The sequence below is a fragment of the Bombus huntii genome, unplaced genomic scaffold (genome assembly GCF_024542735.1).
Source record: "Bombus huntii isolate Logan2020A unplaced genomic scaffold, iyBomHunt1.1 ctg00000052.1, whole genome shotgun sequence".
Lineage (NCBI taxonomy): Eukaryota > Metazoa > Arthropoda > Insecta > Hymenoptera > Apidae > Bombus > Bombus huntii.
This window is the reverse complement of record NW_026099316.1, coordinates 732,809-756,586: the sequence shown is the minus strand read 5'-3', so window position 1 is coordinate 756,586 and position 23,778 is coordinate 732,809.

Below are 23,778 nucleotides of genomic sequence, written 5' to 3'. Positions count from 1 at the left end.
ATGGCGCCGCTACATGTAACCGTAAAACAAGACGAATTTGTATCTTTTGACCTTCTTCTGACGATTATGACTAAACGAACGTGATCGCAAACGATTCAGTATAAACTGTGACTAAACGTCTGTATAGATATCGTTTCGCGACAAGATCTGTTTTAAATACACTAACGAGTACACATATTGGTAGTCTCATTATTCGATCCCCTACAGCTCTTATTAAGGAAGATAGAGGCCTGTGACATTATTCAGCTTGGCCAACATTGAACAGGGCATATTGATAAGCCAGAGTAACTAACATACAACCTTTTTTTTTTTTTTTTTTTTTTTTTACGTGGAGAAATCCTCATGGACACTCCGCTGTTGCAGTAATTGCGTAACAGCAGAGTAGTGTCGGACTCTTACCGACTAAAACTCCACGATGACCACCCGACGCGTATGACAGAGGTGCTCCAGGATTCTCTTGTGAATTAACTTCAGTTGCACCCCCTTCACGCGTTCTCTAGTTCTAGCCAGTCCTAATATTTCCTGACTATTGAATTGGCGTTAGGGGGGGCCATTACCCCTAGCGCTGTCTCTCCTTATTGATATTCACCGGAGGCTTGTCTTGTGTGCTTCGACAACTCCCATACAACCTGGTGGTACAAGCTATGAAAAAACTTTCCCGGACATGAGAAAACACATTTGCCCAGATAACGTACGAAAGGTATTAGAGCCCACCAAATAAGATTTGCTACAATTAGCTGTAGTTCGTCACAATAAGCCTATGAGTATCGCGCGTCAGACGATTTTCGAATTAGTTGATGCTTGGATGTTCAAGATACGGAAGTGTGGAGAGATGAGACGTTTATGTACAACTTGATCATGGTGCAACCCATTCGTCAGCCAGAAAACTTCATGCACGATTTTCTAAAAAGAAACACATTTCCCCCCTTCCTTATGCCGTACCAATCCTCTCTCGTCGCTCCTTATCTCATACACAGACAGGCCAAATAATGTTGCCGATGACGGCCAACAGCCTGGGTACATGTACGGGTCTCTTGCCTGCGACAGAATTTTGTTATGTGTAGTATGCGGGGCAGAAAAGCACTTTTGCCATTAATATGAACTAGAAGATTGCAGAAAAATTGTAAACATTTTCCAAATTTTATTAATTTCATTTCATTTCTTAAAGTCTACAAAACTGTTAATCAACATTAAGCAAATATACAAAATCTTGACGTACAGAATAATGGAGCGAATATTAGAAACGATACTACTAAATCTACAAGCTAAAATGTACTATACAAATTTTCTTTAAAATATAAGACATGCAAAGTATATATTTCTGAAATTAAAAAATATCGGATCAAACACTCTTCGAACATACTTCGAACGCTCATTATTACGTATATTACCAAACCAATGCATACAATATAATATATAAACTAAGCCAACGAAAGGCGCAGAGACTGGAGAACATGGGGTCCCCGAGCGTGCAGTACGCTTCAGCATCGTTGCGAACACCAACTCCCTCCGCTTGTCCCAATGCCATCTCGAACGGTGAGACTGCAACCAGAAAATATCCATATATACATCAAGATAGTAATGCAATTTCTATTCTTGCAGCACCGACGTAATACGCGGTGCTCCGTAATCGCTCGAGATTCCATATAGTTGTTGAAATTTCTACGCATTTGGTAGATAAAACGTTGCGAGAAATCCTCTTGTCACAGTTAGGTCTTCCAAACCTGATCGCTTGCATTTTTCCCGCTACTTCAGCGTTGCAACGTTATTTTTATTTCTGCCAACTTAGACACGACATCGTCTGAACTGCCCAATTCAGGACACGATGGCTCCTCCCGGGGATTCTGTTGAGACGATCCCGGATTTTCCGTGTCCTCACCATTGTAGAGCTCATAATTTGTATAATTTACCTTCTTCTTCAAGCATTGTTTTTTAAATTTCTGCCATTTTGAAGCTGCTGATAATCGCCGGATGCGTAAATCATTTTTAGCTTTGGAAAGAGCGCACGTCAGCATTGCTTCAATCCGTAAATCGCGTCTGCGCTTTCGGCGACACTTTGATCTTTTGCGGCGAACTTCGTCAATCCAAGTTAGTAACCGTTCAGTTTCTGGCTTGTCGGCGTTAGTTTTCGAAAGTCCCTTCTTTGTCCTCGCCATGCTTTCTCAATTATTTCACCTAATTATTGAGTAAGTAAAAAGTATACCAACCTGTATCCGGCTCCTGTTTGTTGTAGAACAATACAGAAGAGATTCACACAACTGCACACAAAGGATTTGAAACCACCGAGCAAAACACCCTCCTCACAGCACAGTCGTAAGATGACTAAGGGAAGTCTACGCTGCGCGTCTGAAGTCCGCTGTCTATACCCCCTCCTCTGTCTTTATGACGTAGTCTTACGCGCGAAAATGGAAACTAGTTCCGTGTAAAATCTTACGTTGGCCTTACATTCTCAGAAATTTTGAAAAATTCTTTAATCCAATTAATTTTTAGATATATGTGCGACAATTTTAATGCTAAATTTTATATATTTTGTACATTATATTAAAATTCTTCATTTACAGGAAATAATCAATAGCGTATGAAGGTGTACTGCACGTATTATTTGGCACGTACATTAATGTTGATGCAAGAATAATTATTCCAATGATTTTAGGTTACACACATAATAGATAAAGTAGGCTGTAGACTATGAAATTCGTATGAAATAAGCAGAGAATAGTAACTAAATAAATGTATATGTATATCGAACATAAATCTTGTAAAAATAATATATTAAATTACATTCAAATCAAATATATAAACAAGATCTGTTGACTTTTAATTATTTTTTTGAAGCACTAGTATCAAATAAAATTGCGTCATATAAAAATGTCATCCCGAAACACAGTTTAACGTGATACAATTGTATTACTTTAATTTAAGCAGAAAATATCTAATCATATTTAACAATTTTGAAAAACATACCTCTACTAAACTATCATTATCTTTTCCTATACCATCGGCAAGGCCCTGAACAGCAAGCAGTTCAGCGGTTGTTAAATAACTAGCCAATTGTTCTCGAACTACATTTACTTCTCCCTGATACATAAAATCAACCAATGCAGCCTAATCATCGAATTTTACATTATTATTATATATTATAACAGGATGCTGACATGGATTTTCGTAAAATAGAATAAGTATCATTTACAAAATATATGTTAACAGTAACAAATTATTAAATTCTTAATTTCACTTTACCTTAAATAAATCTCTAAAATATGTACTACATGCAGATAATAGCAGTTTGTCTGCTCTTATTCCTTTTTCCTTCGCAGCTTAAATTTACATCAACGAGATCTTCTTCGGTTCTCAGCGTATCAAAAGCACAAGTAATATGTTTTAAGTAATTATTCCACCTAAGAGAAAACTGTTTAATCCGTAAAACAATTATATTAAATTTGCAATTTTCAATCTGAAAAACATTTGACTTCAATGAGTATATTTTGATTTTTACCTGCCGGAAAACTGATGGAACAAAAATTTGTTACAACTATCATGTACTTATGTAATTAAAACAAGACAAAGCTTTTATAAATATAAAAATTGTCATAAATATTTTGACGCAACGCATTTGAACATTTTATGACTCATTGTATTAACACCACATTATTTCTTTTTTTGCGAGTATAATAAAAGCAATAATATTTAAACAATACATACTTGTTTAGATGCCTTTCGCAATATGACTTTCCCATAGAGCAGGTGGCTTATTACAAAATTCACGTCATAAATGTAATTTTCTTCAACTTCCAAAGCAAAAGTTATAAGTGTCCACCCAGGAATACCCAACATTTTGAAACACTTAAATAATACAAATTTCATATTTGGGTATTACATATTTCTAACAATTGAACACTACCATGCTTACCATGCTTTCATTAGCATGCTTAAAATGACTTTATATTGAAATTATTTGTATGGTATGCCCATTTCCTTATCACCCTTTATTTTTCTTTCTCCTTCTGCAGAAGAGTTAAGACTATTTGTATCCTCCCTATATTTGTCTATTATACATCCTACATACTTTCGCAAATAACAAAAAATAGCAAGGTCAGATATAGCTTCAATGTATACGGTCATCACAATGAAATGTGAATTACCTTCGGCAGATCTAAAATATTAAACGTGAAACGATGATCTTAATTTGGAATAGATTATAGATACACAATCTGTTCGTTTTTTCCTTTCTTAGCAATGATCTGTTCCATCTGTTCAAACAAGTATTTCACTCCGTAGCCGGATGAAATGCAAATTTATATCGTATTATGCTTATCATTATACTGCAAGTACTTTGAATCACTGAAATTGCAGAACCATTTCCTGTTATTGAATGCAAAACATACAGCACGAACACGTTTTCCATTATCAAAAAACGCCATACAAATGTCTCATCCATTGTATTAAAGTGATAAGAGATAGACACAGCACCAAGCCTGCAGCTTATAATACAACAATTTGCACCAGTTTCTCAATTTTCCCCAATTATATTCAATGTTTACAATAATTATCCTTCATATAAAATTGTTACCTTTATCCAGTGCATACCACCTCTCTCCCCCTCTTTAAAAATATGACCTTTTTCAACTTAATGTCTCCCAAAAACGGATTTAGCAGAAAGTATACGACATATATAACGATCCAATTAGAAACTACCAGAGCATGTGTATTTTAAGCGGATCTTTAAACGTCGATTAAACGCGTTCTCTATCCAATCCTGGCTGAAACATAATTACTCGCACCCCCAGTAACCCACCTCTAAGTCATTCCAATCAACGTACCATGCAAACACGAATCCAACGCGTTCCAGGAATACAAACAACTGCCTGTAGCTGTTTAGCTGTACGCGACGAGTATAATTATTTCGGGTACTCCTCCAGTACAAAACAGACACCCAAACGACATTATTTCAACACAAAAATATTTAAAACAATAGTTATAAAAGCATGATACTTAATACCGCGCTTGACATCAGGTATAATAAAAATAAATTTCTTCAAAAAAATTTCAAGTTAAATCTTAAGCTTGTGTAATTATATCAAACTTGTTCAATTGACAATGAGCAATTTCCATCGTGTTTTGACAACTGACTCATCGCTGATGTATTTCCTCGGAATCGAAAAAGGAATGTGCATAATTTTGTCCTCCGTCAACACTCAAAATATTATCTGCATGCTATACTCAGGGATTCAATTTTATATTACGTTGCCTCATGTTCCATCACTGCTTTCCTACTATCAGTCACTTGAACGGTAATATAAACCAGTCTTTTATTTCCTATACTATTCCGCATACCATTTATCAGGAACAATACATTTTATTTGTTAATCTAACTAGATGCGAAGTTCCTCATTTGTCCTAATATCAATCAATGAATAAGTGAATTGAAATCTGTGAAAATAATGTAAAATCGGAAAATAAGGATAGAAATCTTTTCCCGATTACTTACAATTTATTAATATTAAATTGAATATACAAATATAAATTGGACAGGAAACGATATTTATTTAACGGAAACTAAATGCAATACTCGTATCTATATCAAATAACTTTACAGTTATTTGACCACTCTCGTCACAACGAATCTAACACACACACACTCTCTCTCTCTCTAACAACTCTATCAATTCTCACGACTCTACTCTTCGACGACTCGATACCTCTAACGACTCTACTCTTCGACGACTCAATTAGCTCTGATTCTCGCAACACGCACACTTTTCGACTCGCCTTGCGTAGCGAAACCGTCCTTCTTCTAACGTTGTCTATTGTTTCCCTCATACCTATGTAAGAACTACCAACTACGTGCCTTTATTCACGTAGGCACTCTTGCATGTAAACGAAGTACAGAAACACGACGTACACGGTTTCTCTATTTTCAACTGATTTCTAATTCGAATTACTTTACGATATTACAATAAGTATCTAGTAATACGACTTCCGAACCTACGTAATTATTGCAATGATTGTTAAATTTCAAAGCAATTTCCTATCCATGTTAAACATATTACGTATATGTGCGTGTCTATTATTTCGATTAGTTGCTCTACTTGCGGTAGTTCGCCATTCTGGACCATCTAGACTCAACAAAGATGCATTCAATTTACTCCATACCTCAAAAAGCTCTGTAGCGGCATAAGAGTTAGAATTTGCTTCAAACCATGTTGTTGTTTTGCTTCGGAATATCGAGAGGAATTGTAAGGAATTATAAACTCCGGGGAAAACAATGGTGCCGCTACGTGTAACCGTAAAACAAGACGAATTTGTATCTTTTGACCTTCTTCTGACGATTATGACTAAACGAACGTGATCGCAAACGATTCAGTATAAACTGTGACTAAACGTCTGTATAGATATCGTTTCGCGACAAGATCTGTTTTAAATACACTAACGAGTACACATATTGGTAGTCTCATTATTCGATCCCCTACAGCTCTTATTAAGGAAGATAGAGGCCTGTGACATTATTCAGCTTGGCCAACATTGAACAGGGCATATTGATAAGCCAGAGTAACTAACATACAACCTTTTTTTTTTTTTTTTTTTTTTTACGTGGAGAAATCCTCATGGACACTCCGCTGTTGCAGTAATTGCGTAACAGCAGAGTAGTGTCGGACTCTTACCGACTAAAACTCCACGATGACCACCCGACGCGTATGACAGAGGTGCTCCAGGATTCTCTTATGAATTAACTTCAGTTGCACCCCCTTCACGCGTTCTCTAGTTCTAGCCAGTCCTAATATTTCCTGACTATTGAATTGGCGTTAGGGGGGGCCATTACCCCTAGCGCTGTCTCTCCTTATTGATATTCACCGGAGGCTTGTCTTGTGTGCTTCGACAACTCCCATACAACCTGGTGGTACAAGCTATGAAAAAACTTTCCCGGACATGAGAAAACACATTTGCCCAGATAACGTACGAAAGGTATTAGAGCCCACCAAATAAGATTTGCTACAATTAGCTGTAGTTCGTCACAATAAGCCTATGAGTATCGCGCGTCAGACGATTTTCGAATTAGTTGATGCTTGGATGTTCAAGATACGGAAGTGTGGAGAGATGAGACGTTTATGTACAACTTGATCATGGTGCAACCCATTCGTCAGCCAGAAAACTTCATGCACGATTTTCTAAAAAGAAACACATTTCCCCCCTTCCTTATGCCGTACCAATCCTCTCTCGTCGCTCCTTATCTCATACACAGACAGGCCAAATAATGTTGCCGATGACGGCCAACAGCCTGGGTACATGTACGGGTCTCTTGCCTGCGACAGAATTTTGTTATGTGTAGTATGCGGGGCAGAAAAGCACTTTTGCCATTAATATGAACTAGAAGATTGCAGAAAAATTGTAAACATTTTCCAAATTTTATTAATTTCATTTCATTTCTTAAAGTCTACAAAACTGTTAATCAACATTAAGCAAATATACAAAATCTTGACGTACAGAATAATGGAGCGAATATTAGAAACGATACTACTAAATCTACAAGCTAAAATGTACTATACAAATTTTCTTTAAAATATAAGACATGCAAAGTATATATTTCTGAAATTAAAAAATATCGGATCAAACACTCTTCGAACATACTTCGAACGCTCATTATTACGTATATTACCAAACCAATGCATACAATATAATATATAAACTAAGCCAACGAAAGGCGCAGAGACTGGAGAACATGGGGTCCCCGAGCGTGCAGTACGCTTCAGCATCGTTGCGAACACCAACTCCCTCCGCTTGTCCCAATGCCATCTCGAACGGTGAGACTGCAACCAGAAAATATCCATATATACATCAAGATAGTAATGCAATTTCTATTCTTGCAGCACCGACGTAATACGCGGTGCTCCGTAATCGCTCGAGATTCCATATAGTTGTTGAAATTTCTACGCATTTGGTAGATAAAACGTTGCGAGAAATCCTCTTGTCACAGTTAGGTCTTCCAAACCTGATCGCTTGCATTTTTCCCGCTACTTCAGCGTTGCAACGTTATTTTTATTTCTGCCAACTTAGACACGACATCGTCTGAACTGCCCAATTCAGGACACGATGGCTCCTCCCGGGGATTCTGTTGAGACGATCCCGGATTTTCCGTGTCCTCACCATTGTAGAGCTCATAATTTGTATAATTTACCTTCTTCTTCAAGCATTGTTTTTTAAATTTCTGCCATTTTGAAGCTGCTGATAATCGCCGGATGCGTAAATCATTTTTAGCTTTGGAAAGAGCGCACGTCAGCATTGCTTCAATCCGTAAATCGCGTCTGCGCTTTCGGCGACACTTTGATCTTTTGCGGCGAACTTCGTCAATCCAAGTTAGTAACCGTTCAGTTTCTGGCTTGTCGGCGTTAGTTTTCGAAAGTCCCTTCTTTGTCCTCGCCATGCTTTCTCAATTATTTCACCTAATTATTGAGTAAGTAAAAAGTATACCAACCTGTATCCGGCTCCTGTTTGTTGTAGAACAATACAGAAGAGATTCACACAACTGCACACAAAGGATTTGAAACCACCGAGCAAAACACCCTCCTCACAGCACAGTCGTAAGATGACTAAGGGAAGTCTACGCTGCGCGTCTGAAGTCCGCTGTCTATACCCCCTCCTCTGTCTTTATGACGTAGTCTTACGCGCGAAAATGGAAACTAGTTCCGTGTAAAATCTTACGTTGGCCTTACATTCTCAGAAATTTTGAAAAATTCTTTAATCCAATTAATTTTTAAATATATGTGCGACAATTTTAATGCTAAATTTTATATATTTTGTACATTATATTAAAATTCTTCATTTACAGGAAATAATCAATAGCGTATGAAGGTGTACTGCACGTATTATTTGGCACGTACATTAATGTTGATGCAAGAATAATTATTCCAATGATTTTAGGTTACACACATAATAGATAAAGTAGGCTGTAGACTATGAAATTCGTATGAAATAAGCAGAGGATAGTAACTAAATAAATGTATATGTATATCGAACATAAATCTTGTAAAAATAATATATTAAATTACATTCAAATCAAATATATAAACAAGATCTGTTGACTTTTAATTATTTTTTTGAAGCACTAGTATCAAATAAAATTGCGTCATATAAAAATGTCATCCCGAAACACAGTTTAACGTGATACAATTGTATTACTTTAATTTAAGCAGAAAATATCTAATCATATTTAACAATTTTGAAAAACATACCTCTACTAAACTATCATTATCTTTTCCTATACCATCGGCAAGGCCCTGAACAGCAAGCAGTTCAGCGGTTGTTAAATAACTAGCCAATTGTTCTCGAACTACATTTACTTCTCCCTGATACATAAAATCAACCAATGCAGCCTAATCATCGAATTTTACATTATTATTATATATTATAACAGGATGCTGACATGGATTTTCGTAAAATAGAATAAGTATCATTTACAAAATATATGTTAACAGTAACAAATTATTAAATTCTTAATTTCACTTTACCTTAAATAAATCTCTAAAATATGTACTACATGCAGATAATAGCAGTTTGTCTGCTCTTATTCCTTTTTCCTTCGCAGCTTAAATTTACATCAACGAGATCTTCTTCGGTTCTCAGCGTATCAAAAGCACAAGTAATATGTTTTAAGTAATTATTCCACCTAAGAGAAAACTGTTTAATCCGTAAAACAATTATATTAAATTTGCAATTTTCAATCTGAAAAACATTTGACTTCAATGAGTATATTTTGATTTTTACCTGCCGGAAAACTGATGGAGCAAAAATTTGTTACAACTATCATGTACTTATGTAATTAAAACAAGACAAAGTTTTTATAAATATAAAAATTGTCATAAATATTTTGACGCAACGCATTTGAACACTTTATGACTCATTGTATTAACACCACATTATTTCTTTTTTTGCGAGTATAATAAAAGCAATAATATTTAAACAATACATACTTGTTTAGATGCCCTTCGCAATATGACTTTCCCATAGAGCAGGTGGCTTATTACAAAATTCACGTCATAAATGTAATTTTCTTCAACTTCCAAAGCAAAAGTTATAAGTGTCCACCCAGGAATACCCAACATTTTGAAACACTTAAATAATACAAATTTCATATTTGGGTATTACATATTTCTAACAATTGAACACTACCATGCTTACCATGCTTTCATTAGCATGCTTAAAATGACTTTATATTGAAATTATTTGTATGGTATGCCCATTTCCTTATCACCCTTTATTTTTCTTTCTCCTTCTGCAGAAGAGTTAAGACTATTTGTATCCTCCCTATATTTGTCTATTATACATCCTACATACTTTCGCAAATAACAAAAAATAGCAAGGTCAGATATAGCTTCAATGTATACGGTCATCACAATGAAATGTGAATTACCTTCGGCAGATCTAAAATATTAAACGTGAAACGATGATCTTAATTTGGAATAGATTATAGATACACAATCTGTTCGTTTTTTCCTTTCTTAGCAATGATCTGTTCCATTGTCAAACAAGTATTTCACTCCGTAGCCGGATGAAATGCAAATTTATATCGTATTATGCTTATCATTATACTGCAAGTACTTTGAATCACTGAAATTGCAGAACCATTTCCTGTTATTGAATGCAAAACATACAGCACGAACACGTTTTCCATTATCAAAAAACGCCATACAAATGTCTCATCCATTGTATTAAAGTGATAAGAGATAGACACAGCACCAAGCCTGCAGCTTATAATACAACAATTTGCACCAGTTTCTCAATTTTCCCCAATTATATTCAATGTTTACAATAATTATCCTTCATATAAAATTGTTACCTTTATCCAGTGCATACCACCTCTCTCCCCCTCTTTAAAAATATGACCTTTTTCAACTTAATGTCTCCCAAAAACGGATTTAGCAGAAAGTATACGACATATATAACGATCCAATTAGAAACTACCAGAGCATGTGTATTTTAAGCGGATCTTTAAACGTCGATTAAACGCGTTCTCTATCCAATCCTGGCTGAAACATAATTACTCGCACCCCCAGTAACCCACCTCTAAGTCATTCCAATCAACGTACCATGCAAACACGAATCCAACGCGTTCCAGGAATACAAACAACTGCCTGTAGCTGTTTAGCTGTACGCGACGAGTATAATTATTTCGGGTACTCCTCCAGTACAAAACAGACACCCAAACGACATTATTTCAACACAAAAATATTTAAAACAATAGTTATAAAAGCATGATACTTAATACCGCGCTTGACATCAGGTATAATAAAAATAAATTTCTTCAAAAAAATTTCAAGTTAAATCTTAAGCTTGTGTAATTATATCAAACTTGTTCAATTGACAATGAGCAATTTCCATCGTGTTTTGACAACTGACTCATCGCTGATGTATTTCCTCGGAATCGAAAAAGGAATGTGCATAATTTTGTCCTCCGTCAACACTCAAAATATTATCTGCATGCTATACTCAGGGATTCAATTTTATATTACGTTGCCTCATGTTCCATCACTGCTTTCCTACTATCAGTCACTTGAACGGTAATATAAACCAGTCTTTTATTTCCTATACTATTCCGCATACCATTTATCAGGAACAATACATTTTATTTGTTAATCTAACTAGATGCGAAGTTCCTCATTTGTCCTAATATCAATCAATGAATAAGTGAATTGAAATCTGTGAAAATAATGTAAAATCGGAAAATAAGGATAGAAATCTTTTCCCGATTACTTACAATTTATTAATATTAAATTGAATATACAAATATAAATTGGACAGGAAACGATATTTATTTAACGGAAACTAAATGCAATACTCGTATCTATATCAAATAACTTTACAGTTATTTGACCACTCTCGTCACAACGAATCTAACACACACACACTCTCTCTCTCTCTCTAACAACTCTATCAATTCTCACGACTCTACTCTTCGACGACTCGATACCTCTAACGACTCTACTCTTCGACGACTCAATTAGCTCTGATTCTCGCAACACGCACACTTTTCGACTCGCCTTGCGTAGCGAAACCGTCCTTCTTCTAACGTTGTCTATTGTTTCCCTCATACCTATGTAAGAACTACCAACTACGTGCCTTTATTCACGTAGGCACTCTTGCATGTAAACGAAGTACAGAAACACGACGTACACGGTTTCTCTATTTTCAACTGATTTCTAATTCGAATTACTTTACGATATTACAATAAGTATCTAGTAATACGACTTCCGAACCTACGTAATTATTGCAATGATTGTTAAATTTCAAAGCAATTTCCTATCCATGTTAAACATATTACGTATATGTGCGTGTCTATTATTTCGATTAGTTGCTCTACTTGCGGTAGTTCGCCATTCTGGACCATCTAGACTCAACAAAGATGCATTCAATTTACTCCATACCTCAAAAAGCTCTGTAGCGGCATAAGAGTTAGAATTTGCTTCAAACCATGTTGTTGTTTTGCTTCGGAATATCGAGAGGAATTGTAAGGAATTATAAACTCCGGGGAAAACAATGGTGCCGCTACGTGTAACCGTAAAACAAGACGAATTTGTATCTTTTGACCTTCTTCTGACGATTATGACTAAACGAACGTGATCGCAAACGATTCAGTATAAACTGTGACTAAACGTCTGTATAGATATCGTTTCGCGACAAGATCTGTTTTAAATACACTAACGAGTACACATATTGGTAGTCTCATTATTCGATCCCCTACAGCTCTTATTAAGGAAGATAGAGGCCTGTGACATTATTCAGCTTGGCCAACATTGAACAGGGCATATTGATAAGCCAGAGTAACTAACATACAACCTTTTTTTTTTTTTTTTTTTTTTACGTGGAGAAATCCTCATGGACACTCCGCTGTTGCAGTAATTGCGTAACAGCAGAGTAGTGTCGGACTCTTACCGACTAAAACTCCACGATGACCACCCGACGCGTATGACAGAGGTGCTCCAGGATTCTCTTATGAATTAACTTCAGTTGCACCCCCTTCACGCGTTCTCTAGTTCTAGCCAGTCCTAATATTTCCTGACTATTGAATTGGCGTTAGGGGGGGCCATTACCCCTAGCGCTGTCTCTCCTTATTGATATTCACCGGAGGCTTGTCTTGTGTGCTTCGACAACTCCCATACAACCTGGTGGTACAAGCTATGAAAAAACTTTCCCGGACATGAGAAAACACATTTGCCCAGATAACGTACGAAAGGTATTAGAGCCCACCAAATAAGATTTGCTACAATTAGCTGTAGTTCGTCACAATAAGCCTATGAGTATCGCGCGTCAGACGATTTTCGAATTAGTTGATGCTTGGATGTTCAAGATACGGAAGTGTGGAGAGATGAGACGTTTATGTACAACTTGATCATGGTGCAACCCATTCGTCAGCCAGAAAACTTCATGCACGATTTTCTAAAAAGAAACACATTTCCCCCCTTCCTTATGCCGTACCAATCCTCTCTCGTCGCTCCTTATCTCATACACAGACAGGCCAAATAATGTTGCCGATGACGGCCAACAGCCTGGGTACATGTACGGGTCTCTTGCCTGCGACAGAATTTTGTTATGTGTAGTATGCGGGGCAGAAAAGCACTTTTGCCATTAATATGAACTAGAAGATTGCAGAAAAATTGTAAACATTTTCCAAATTTTATTAATTTCATTTCATTTCTTAAAGTCTACAAAACTGTTAATCAACATTAAGCAAATATACAAAATCTTGACGTACAGAATAATGGAGCGAATATTAGAAACGATACTACTAAATCTACAAGCTAAAATGTACTATACAAATTTTCTTTAAAATATAAGACATGCAAAGTATATATTTCTGAAATTAAAAAATATCGGATCAAACACTCTTCGAACATACTTCGAACGCTCATTATTACGTATATTACCAAACCAATGCATACAATATAATATATAAACTAAGCCAACGAAAGGCGCAGAGACTGGAGAACATGGGGTCCCCGAGCGTGCAGTACGCTTCAGCATCGTTGCGAACACCAACTCCCTCCGCTTGTCCCAATGCCATCTCGAACGGTGAGACTGCAACCAGAAAATATCCATATATACATCAAGATAGTAATGCAATTTCTATTCTTGCAGCACCGACGTAATACGCGGTGCTCCGTAATCGCTCGAGATTCCATATAGTTGTTGAAATTTCTACGCATTTGGTAGATAAAACGTTGCGAGAAATCCTCTTGTCACAGTTAGGTCTTCCAAACCTGATCGCTTGCATTTTTCCCGCTACTTCAGCGTTGCAACGTTATTTTTATTTCTGCCAACTTAGACACGACATCGTCTGAACTGCCCAATTCAGGACACGATGGCTCCTCCCGGGGATTCTGTTGAGACGATCCCGGATTTTCCGTGTCCTCACCATTGTAGAGCTCATAATTTGTATAATTTACCTTCTTCTTCAAGCATTGTTTTTTAAATTTCTGCCATTTTGAAGCTGCTGATAATCGCCGGATGCGTAAATCATTTTTAGCTTTGGAAAGAGCGCACGTCAGCATTGCTTCAATCCGTAAATCGCGTCTGCGCTTTCGGCGACACTTTGATCTTTTGCGGCGAACTTCGTCAATCCAAGTTAGTAACCGTTCAGTTTCTGGCTTGTCGGCGTTAGTTTTCGAAAGTCCCTTCTTTGTCCTCGCCATGCTTTCTCAATTATTTCACCTAATTATTGAGTAAGTAAAAAGTATACCAACCTGTATCCGGCTCCTGTTTGTTGTAGAACAATACAGAAGAGATTCACACAACTGCACACAAAGGATTTGAAACCACCGAGCAAAACACCCTCCTCACAGCACAGTCGTAAGATGACTAAGGGAAGTCTACGCTGCGCGTCTGAAGTCCGCTGTCTATACCCCCTCCTCTGTCTTTATGACGTAGTCTTACGCCCGAAAATGGAAACTAGTTCCGTGTAAAATCTTACGTTGGCCTTACATTCTCAGAAATTTTGAAAAATTCTTTAATCCAATTAATTTTTAAATATATGTGCGACAATTTTAATGCTAAATTTTATATATTTTGTACATTATATTAAAATTCTTCATTTACAGGAAATAATCAATAGCGTATGAAGGTGTACTGCACGTATTATTTGGCACGTACATTAATGTTGATGCAAGAATAATTATTCCAATGATTTTAGGTTACACACATAATAGATAAAGTAGGCTGTAGACTATGAAATTCGTATGAAATAAGCAGAGAATAGTAACTAAATAAATGTATATGTATATCGAACATAAATCTTGTAAAAATAATATATTAAATTACATTCAAATCAAATATATAAACAAGATCTGTTGACTTTTAATTATTTTTTTGAAGCACTAGTATCAAATAAAATTGCGTCATATAAAAATGTCATCCCGAAACACAGTTTAACGTGATACAATTGTATTACTTTAATTTAAGCAGAAAATATCTAATCATATTTAACAATTTTGAAAAACATACCTCTACTAAACTATCATTATCTTTTCCTATACCATCGGCAAGGCCCTGAACAGCAAGCAGTTCAGCGGTTGTTAAATAACTAGCCAATTGTTCTCGAACTACATTTACTTCTCCCTGATACATAAAATCAACCAATGCAGCCTAATCATCGAATTTTACATTATTATTATATATTATAACAGGATGCTGACATGGATTTTCGTAAAATAGAATAAGTATCATTTACAAAATATATGTTAACAGTAACAAATTATTAAATTCTTAATTTCACTTTACCTTAAATAAATCTCTAAAATATGTACTACATGCAGATAATAGCAGTTTGTCTGCTCTTATTCCTTTTTCCTTCGCAGCTTAAATTTACATCAACGAGATCTTCTTCGGTTCTCAGCGTATCAAAAGCACAAGTAATATGTTTTAAGTAATTATTCCACCTAAGAGAAAACTGTTTAATCCGTAAAACAATTATATTAAATTTGCAATTTTCAATCTGAAAAACATTTGACTTCAATGAGTATATTTTGATTTTTACCTGCCGGAAAACTGATGGAACAAAAATTTGTTACAACTATCATGTACTTATGTAATTAAAACAAGACAAAGCTTTTATAAATATAAAAATTGTCATAAATATTTTGACGCAACGCATTTGAACATTTTATGACTCATTGTATTAACACCACATTATTTCTTTTTTTGCGAGTATAATAAAAGCAATAATATTTAAACAATACATACTTGTTTAGATGCCTTTCGCAATATGACTTTCCCATAGAGCAGGTGGCTTATTACAAAATTCACGTCATAAATGTAATTTTCTTCAACTTCCAAAGCAAAAGTTATAAGTGTCCACCCAGGAATACCCAACATTTTGAAACACTTAAATAATACAAATTTCATATTTGGGTATTACATATTTCTAACAATTGAACACTACCATGCTTACCATGCTTTCATTAGCATGCTTAAAATGACTTTATATTGAAATTATTTGTATGGTATGCCCATTTCCTTATCACCCTTTATTTTTCTTTCTCCTTCTGCAGAAGAGTTAAGACTATTTGTATCCTCCCTATATTTGTCTATTATACATCCTACATACTTTCGCAAATAACAAAAAATAGCAAGGTCAGATATAGCTTCAATGTATACGGTCATCACAATGAAATGTGAATTACCTTCGGCAGATCTAAAATATTAAACGTGAAACGATGATCTTAATTTGGAATAGATTATAGATACACAATCTGTTCGTTTTTTCCTTTCTTAGCAATGATCTGTTCCATTGTCAAACAAGTATTTCACTCCGTAGCCGGATGAAATGCAAATTTATATCGTATTATGCTTATCATTATACTGCAAGTACTTTGAATCACTGAAATTGCAGAACCATTTCCTGTTATTGAATGCAAAACATACAGCACGAACACGTTTTCCATTATCAAAAAACGCCATACAAATGTCTCATCCATTGTATTAAAGTGATAAGAGATAGACACAGCACCAAGCCTGCAGCTTATAATACAACAATTTGCACCAGTTTCTCAATTTTCCCCAATTATATTCAATGTTTACAATAATTATCCTTCATATAAAATTGTTACCTTTATCCAGTGCATACCACCTCTCTCCCCCTCTTTAAAAATATGACCTTTTTCAACTTAATGTCTCCCAAAAACGGATTTAGCAGAAAGTATACGACATATATAACGATCCAATTAGAAACTACCAGAGCATGTGTATTTTAAGCGGATCTTTAAACGTCGATTAAACGCGTTCTCTATCCAATCCTGGCTGAAACATAATTACTCGCACCCCCAGTAACCCACCTCTAAGTCATTCCAATCAACGTACCATGCAAACACGAATCCAACGCGTTCCAGGAATACAAACAACTGCCTGTAGCTGTTTAGCTGTACGCGACGAGTATAATTATTTCGGGTACTCCTCCAGTACAAAACAGACACCCAAACGACATTATTTCAACACAAAAATATTTAAAACAATAGTTATAAAAGCATGATACTTAATACCGCGCTTGACATCAGGTATAATAAAAATAAATTTCTTCAAAAAAATTTCAAGTTAAATCTTAAGCTTGTGTAATTATATCAAACTTGTTCAATTGACAATGAGCAATTTCCATCGTGTTTTGACAACTGACTCATCGCTGATGTATTTCCTCGGAATCGAAAAAGGAATGTGCATAATTTTGTCCTCCGTCAACACTCAAAATATTATCTGCATGCTATACTCAGGGATTCAATTTTATATTACGTTGCCTCATGTTCCATCACTGCTTTCCTACTATCAGTCACTTGAACGGTAATATAAACCAGTCTTTTATTTCCTATACTATTCCGCATACCATTTATCAGGAACAATACATTTTATTTGTTAATCTAACTAGATGCGAAGTTCCTCATTTGTCCTAATATCAATCAATGAATAAGTGAATTGAAATCTGTGAAAATAATGTAAAATCGGAAAATAAGGATAGAAATCTTTTCCCGATTACTTACAATTTATTAATATTAAATTGAATATACAAATATAAATTGGACAGGAAACGATATTTATTTAACGGAAACTAAATGCAATACTCGTATCTATATCAAATAACTTTACAGTTATTTGACCACTCTCGTCACAACGAATCTAACACACACACACTCTCTCTCTCTCTCTAACAACTCTATCAATTCTCACGACTCTACTCTTCGACGACTCGATACCTCTAACGACTCTACTCTTCGACGACTCAATTAGCTCTGATTCTCGCAACACGCACACTTTTCGACTCGCCTTGCGTAGCGAAACCGTCCTTCTTCTAACGTTGTCTATTGTTTCCCTCATACCTATGTAAGAACTACCAACTACGTGCCTTTATTCACGTAGGCACTCTTGCATGTAAACGAAGTACAGAAACACGACGTACACGGTTTCTCTATTTTCAACTGATTTCTAATTCGAATTACTTTACGATATTACAATAAGTATCTAGTAATACGACTTCCGAACCTACGTAATTATTGCAATGATTGTTAAATTTCAAAGCAATTTCCTATCCATGTTAAACATATTACGTATATGTGCGTGTCTATTATTTCGATTAGTTGCTCTACTTGCGGTAGTTCGCCATTCTGGACCATCTAGACTCAACAAAGATGCATTCAATTTACTCCATACCTCAAAAAGCTCTGTAGCGGCATAAGAGTTAGAATTTGCTTCAAACCATGTTGTTGTTTTGCTTCGGAATATCGAGAGGAATTGTAAGGAATTATAAACTCCGGGGAAAACAATGGTGCCGCTACGTGTAACCGTAAAACAAGACGAATTTGTATCTTTTGACCTTCTTCTGACGATTATGACTAAACGAACGTGATCGCAAACGATTCAGTATAAACTGTGACTAAACGTCTGTATAGATATCGTTTCGCGACAAGATCTGTTTTAAATACACTAACGAGTACACATATTGGTAGTCTCATTATTCGATCCCCTACAGCTCTTATTAAGGAAGATAGAGGCCTGTGACATTATTCAGCTTGGCCAACATTGAACAGGGCATATTGATAAGCCAGAGTAACTAACATACAACCTTTTTTTTTTTTTTTTTTTTTTTTACGTGGAGAAATCCTCATGGACACTCCGCTGTTGCAGTAATTGCGTAACAGCAGAGTAGTGTCGGACTCTTACCGACTAAAACTCCACGATGACCACCCGACGCGTATGACAGAGGTGCTCCAGGATTCTCTTATGAATTAACTTCAGTTGCACCCCCTTCACGCGTTCTCTAGTTCTAGCCAGTCCTAATATTTCCTGACTATTGAATTGGCGTTAGGGGGGGCCATTACCCCTAGCGCTGTCTCTCCTTATTGATATTCACCGGAGGCTTGTCTTGTGTGCTTCGACAACTCCCATACAACCTGGTGGTACAAGCTATGAAAAAACTTTCCCGGACATGAGAAAACACATTTGCCCAGATAACGTACGAAAGGTATTAGAGCCCACCAAATAAGATTTGCTACAATTAGCTGTAGTTCGTCACAATAAGCCTATGAGTATCGCGCGTCAGACGATTTTCGAATTAGTTGATGCTTGGATGTTCAAGATACGGAAGTGTGGAGAGATGAGACGTTTATGTACAACTTGATCATGGTGCAACCCATTCGTCAGCCAGAAAACTTCATGCACGATTTTCTAAAAAGAAACACATTTCCCCCCTTCCTTATGCCGTACCAATCCTCTCTCGTCGCTCCTTATCTCATACACAGACAGGCCAAATAATGTTGCCGATGACGGCCAACAGCCTGGGTACATGTACGGGTCTCTTGCCTGCGACAGAATTTTGTTATGTGTAGTATGCGGGGCAGAAAAGCACTTTTGCCATTAATATGAACTAGAAGATTGCAGAAAAATTGTAAACATTTTCCAAATTTTATTAATTTCATTTCATTTCTTAAAGTCTACAAAACTGTTAATCAACATTAAGCAAATATACAAAATCTTGACGTACAGAATAATGGAGCGAATATTAGAAACGATACTACTAAATCTACAAGCTAAAATGTACTATACAAATTTTCTTTAAAATATAAGACATGCAAAGTATATATTTCTGAAATTAAAAAATATCGGATCAAACACTCTTCGAACATACTTCGAACGCTCATTATTACGTATATTACCAAACCAATGCATACAATATAATATATAAACTAAGCCAACGAAAGGCGCAGAGACTGGAGAACATGGGGTCCCCGAGCGTGCAGTACGCTTCAGCATCGTTGCGAACACCAACTCCCTCCGCTTGTCCCAATGCCATCTCGAACGGTGAGACTGCAACCAGAAAATATCCATATATACATCAAGATAGTAATGCAATTTCTATTCTTGCAGCACCGACGTAATACGCGGTGCTCCGTAATCGCTCGAGATTCCATATAGTTGTTGAAATTTCTACGCATTTGGTAGATAAAACGTTGCGAGAAATCCTCTTGTCACAGTTAGGTCTTCCAAACCTGATCGCTTGCATTTTTCCCGCTACTTCAGCGTTGCAACGTTACTTTTATTTCTGCCAACTTAGACACGACATCGTCTGAACTGCCCAATTCAGGACACGATGGCTCCTCCCGGGGATTCTGTTGAGACGATCCCGGATTTTCCGTGTCCTCACCATTGTAGAGCTCATAATTTGTATAATTTACCTTCTTCTTCAAGCATTGTTTTTTAAATTTCTGCCATTTTGAAGCTGCTGATAATCGCCGGATGCGTAAATCATTTTTAGCTTTGGAAAGAGCGCACGTCAGCATTGCTTCAATCCGTAAATCGCGTCTGCGCTTTCGGCGACACTTTGATCTTTTGCGGCGAACTTCGTCAATCCAAGTTAGTAACCGTTCAGTTTCTGGCTTGTCGGCGTTAGTTTTCGAAAGTCCCTTCTTTGTCCTCGCCATGCTTTCTCAATTATTTCACCTAATTATTGAGTAAGTAAAAAGTATACCAACCTGTATCCGGCTCCTGTTTGTTGTAGAACAATACAGAAGAGATTCACACAACTGCACACAAAGGATTTGAAACCACCGAGCAAAACACCCTCCTCACAGCACAGTCGTAAGATGACTAAGGGAAGTCTACGCTGCGCGTCTGAAGTCCGCTGTCTATACCCCCTCCTCTGTCTTTATGACGTAGTCTTACGCCCGAAAATGGAAACTAGTTCCGTGTAAAATCTTACGTTGGCCTTACATTCTCAGAAATTTTGAAAAATTCTTTAATCCAATTAATTTTTAAATATATGTGCGACAATTTTAATGCTAAATTTTATATATTTTGTACATTATATTAAAATTCTTCATTTACAGGAAATAATCAATAGCGTATGAAGGTGTACTGCACGTATTATTTGGCACGTACATTAATGTTGATGCAAGAATAATTATTCCAATGATTTTAGGTTACACACATAATAGATAAAGTAGGCTGTAGACTATGAAATTCGTATGAAATAAGCAGAGAATAGTAACTAAATAAATGTATATGTATATCGAACATAAATCTTGTAAAAATAATATATTAAATTACATTCAAATCAAATATATAAACAAGATCTGTTGACTTTTAATTATTTTTTTGAAGCACTAGTATCAAATAAAATTGCGTCATATAAAAATGTCATCCCGAAACACAGTTTAACGTGATACAATTGTATTACTTTAATTTAAGCAGAAAATATCTAATCATATTTAACAATTTTGAAAAACATACCTCTACTAAACTATCATTATCTTTTCCTATACCATCGGCAAGGCCCTGAACAGCAAGCAGTTCAGCGGTTGTTAAATAACTAGCCAATTGTTCTCGAACTACATTTACTTCTCCCTGATACATAAAATCAACCAATGCAGCCTAATCATCGAATTTTACATTATTATTATATATTATAACAGGATGCTGACATGGATTTTCGTAAAATAGAATAAGTATCATTTACAAAATATATGTTAACAGTAACAAATTATTAAATTCTTAATTTCACTTTACCTTAAATAAATCTCTAAAATATGTACTACATGCAGATAATAGCAGTTTGTCTGCTCTTATTCCTTTTTCCTTCGCAGCTTAAATTTACATCAACGAGATCTTCTTCGGTTCTCAGCGTATCAAAAGCACAAGTAATATGTTTTAAGTAATTATTCCACCTAAGAGAAAACTGTTTAATCCGTAAAACAATTATATTAAATTTGCAATTTTCAATCTGAAAAACATTTGACTTCAATGAGTATATTTTGATTTTTACCTGCCGGAAAACTGATGGAACAAAAATTTGTTACAACTATCATGTACTTATGTAATTAAAACAAGACAAAGCTTTTATAAATATAAAAATTGTCATAAATATTTTGACGCAACGCATTTGAACATTTTATGACTCATTGTATTAACACCACATTATTTCTTTTTTTGCGAGTATAATAAAAGCAATAATATTTAAACAATACATACTTGTTTAGATGCCTTTCGCAATATGACTTTCCCATAGAGCAGGTGGCTTATTACAAAATTCACGTCATAAATGTAATTTTCTTCAACTTCCAAAGCAAAAGTTATAAGTGTCCACCCAGGAATACCCAACATTTTGAAACACTTAAATAATACAAATTTCATATTTGGGTATTACATATTTCTAACAATTGAACACTACCATGCTTACCATGCTTTCATTAGCATGCTTAAAATGACTTTATATTGAAATTATTTGTATGGTATGCCCATTTCCTTATCACCCTTTATTTTTCTTTCTCCTTCTGCAGAAGAGTTAAGACTATTTGTATCCTCCCTATATTTGTCTATTATACATCCTACATACTTTCGCAAATAACAAAAAATAGCAAGGTCAGATATAGCTTCAATGTATACGGTCATCACAATGAAATGTGAATTACCTTCGGCAGATCTAAAATATTAAACGTGAAACGATGATCTTAATTTGGAATAGATTATAGATACACAATCTGTTCGTTTTTTCCTTTCTTAGCAATGATCTGTTCCATTGTCAAACAAGTATTTCACTCCGTAGCCGGATGAAATGCAAATTTATATCGTATTATGCTTATCATTATACTGCAAGTACTTTGAATCACTGAAATTGCAGAACCATTTCCTGTTATTGAATGCAAAACATACAGCACGAACACGTTTTCCATTATCAAAAAACGCCATACAAATGTCTCATCCATTGTATTAAAGTGATAAGAGATAGACACAGCACCAAGCCTGCAGCTTATAATACAACAATTTGCACCAGTTTCTCAATTTTCCCCAATTATATTCAATGTTTACAATAATTATCCTTCATATAAAATTGTTACCTTTATCCAGTGCATACCACCTCTCTCCCCCTCTTTAAAAATATGACCTTTTTCAACTTAATGTCTCCCAAAAACGGATTTAGCAGAAAGTATACGACATATATAACGATCCAATTAGAAACTACCAGAGCATGTGTATTTTAAGCGGATCTTTAAACGTCGATTAAACGCGTTCTCTATCCAATCCTGGCTGAAACATAATTACTCGCACCCCCAGTAACCCACCTCTAAGTCATTCCAATCAACGTACCATGCAAACACGAATCCAACGCGTTCCAGGAATACAAACAACTGCCTGTAGCTGTTTAGCTGTACGCGACGAGTATAATTATTTCGGGTACTCCTCCAGTACAAAACAGACACCCAAACGACATTATTTCAACACAAAAATATTTAAAACAATAGTTATAAAAGCATGATA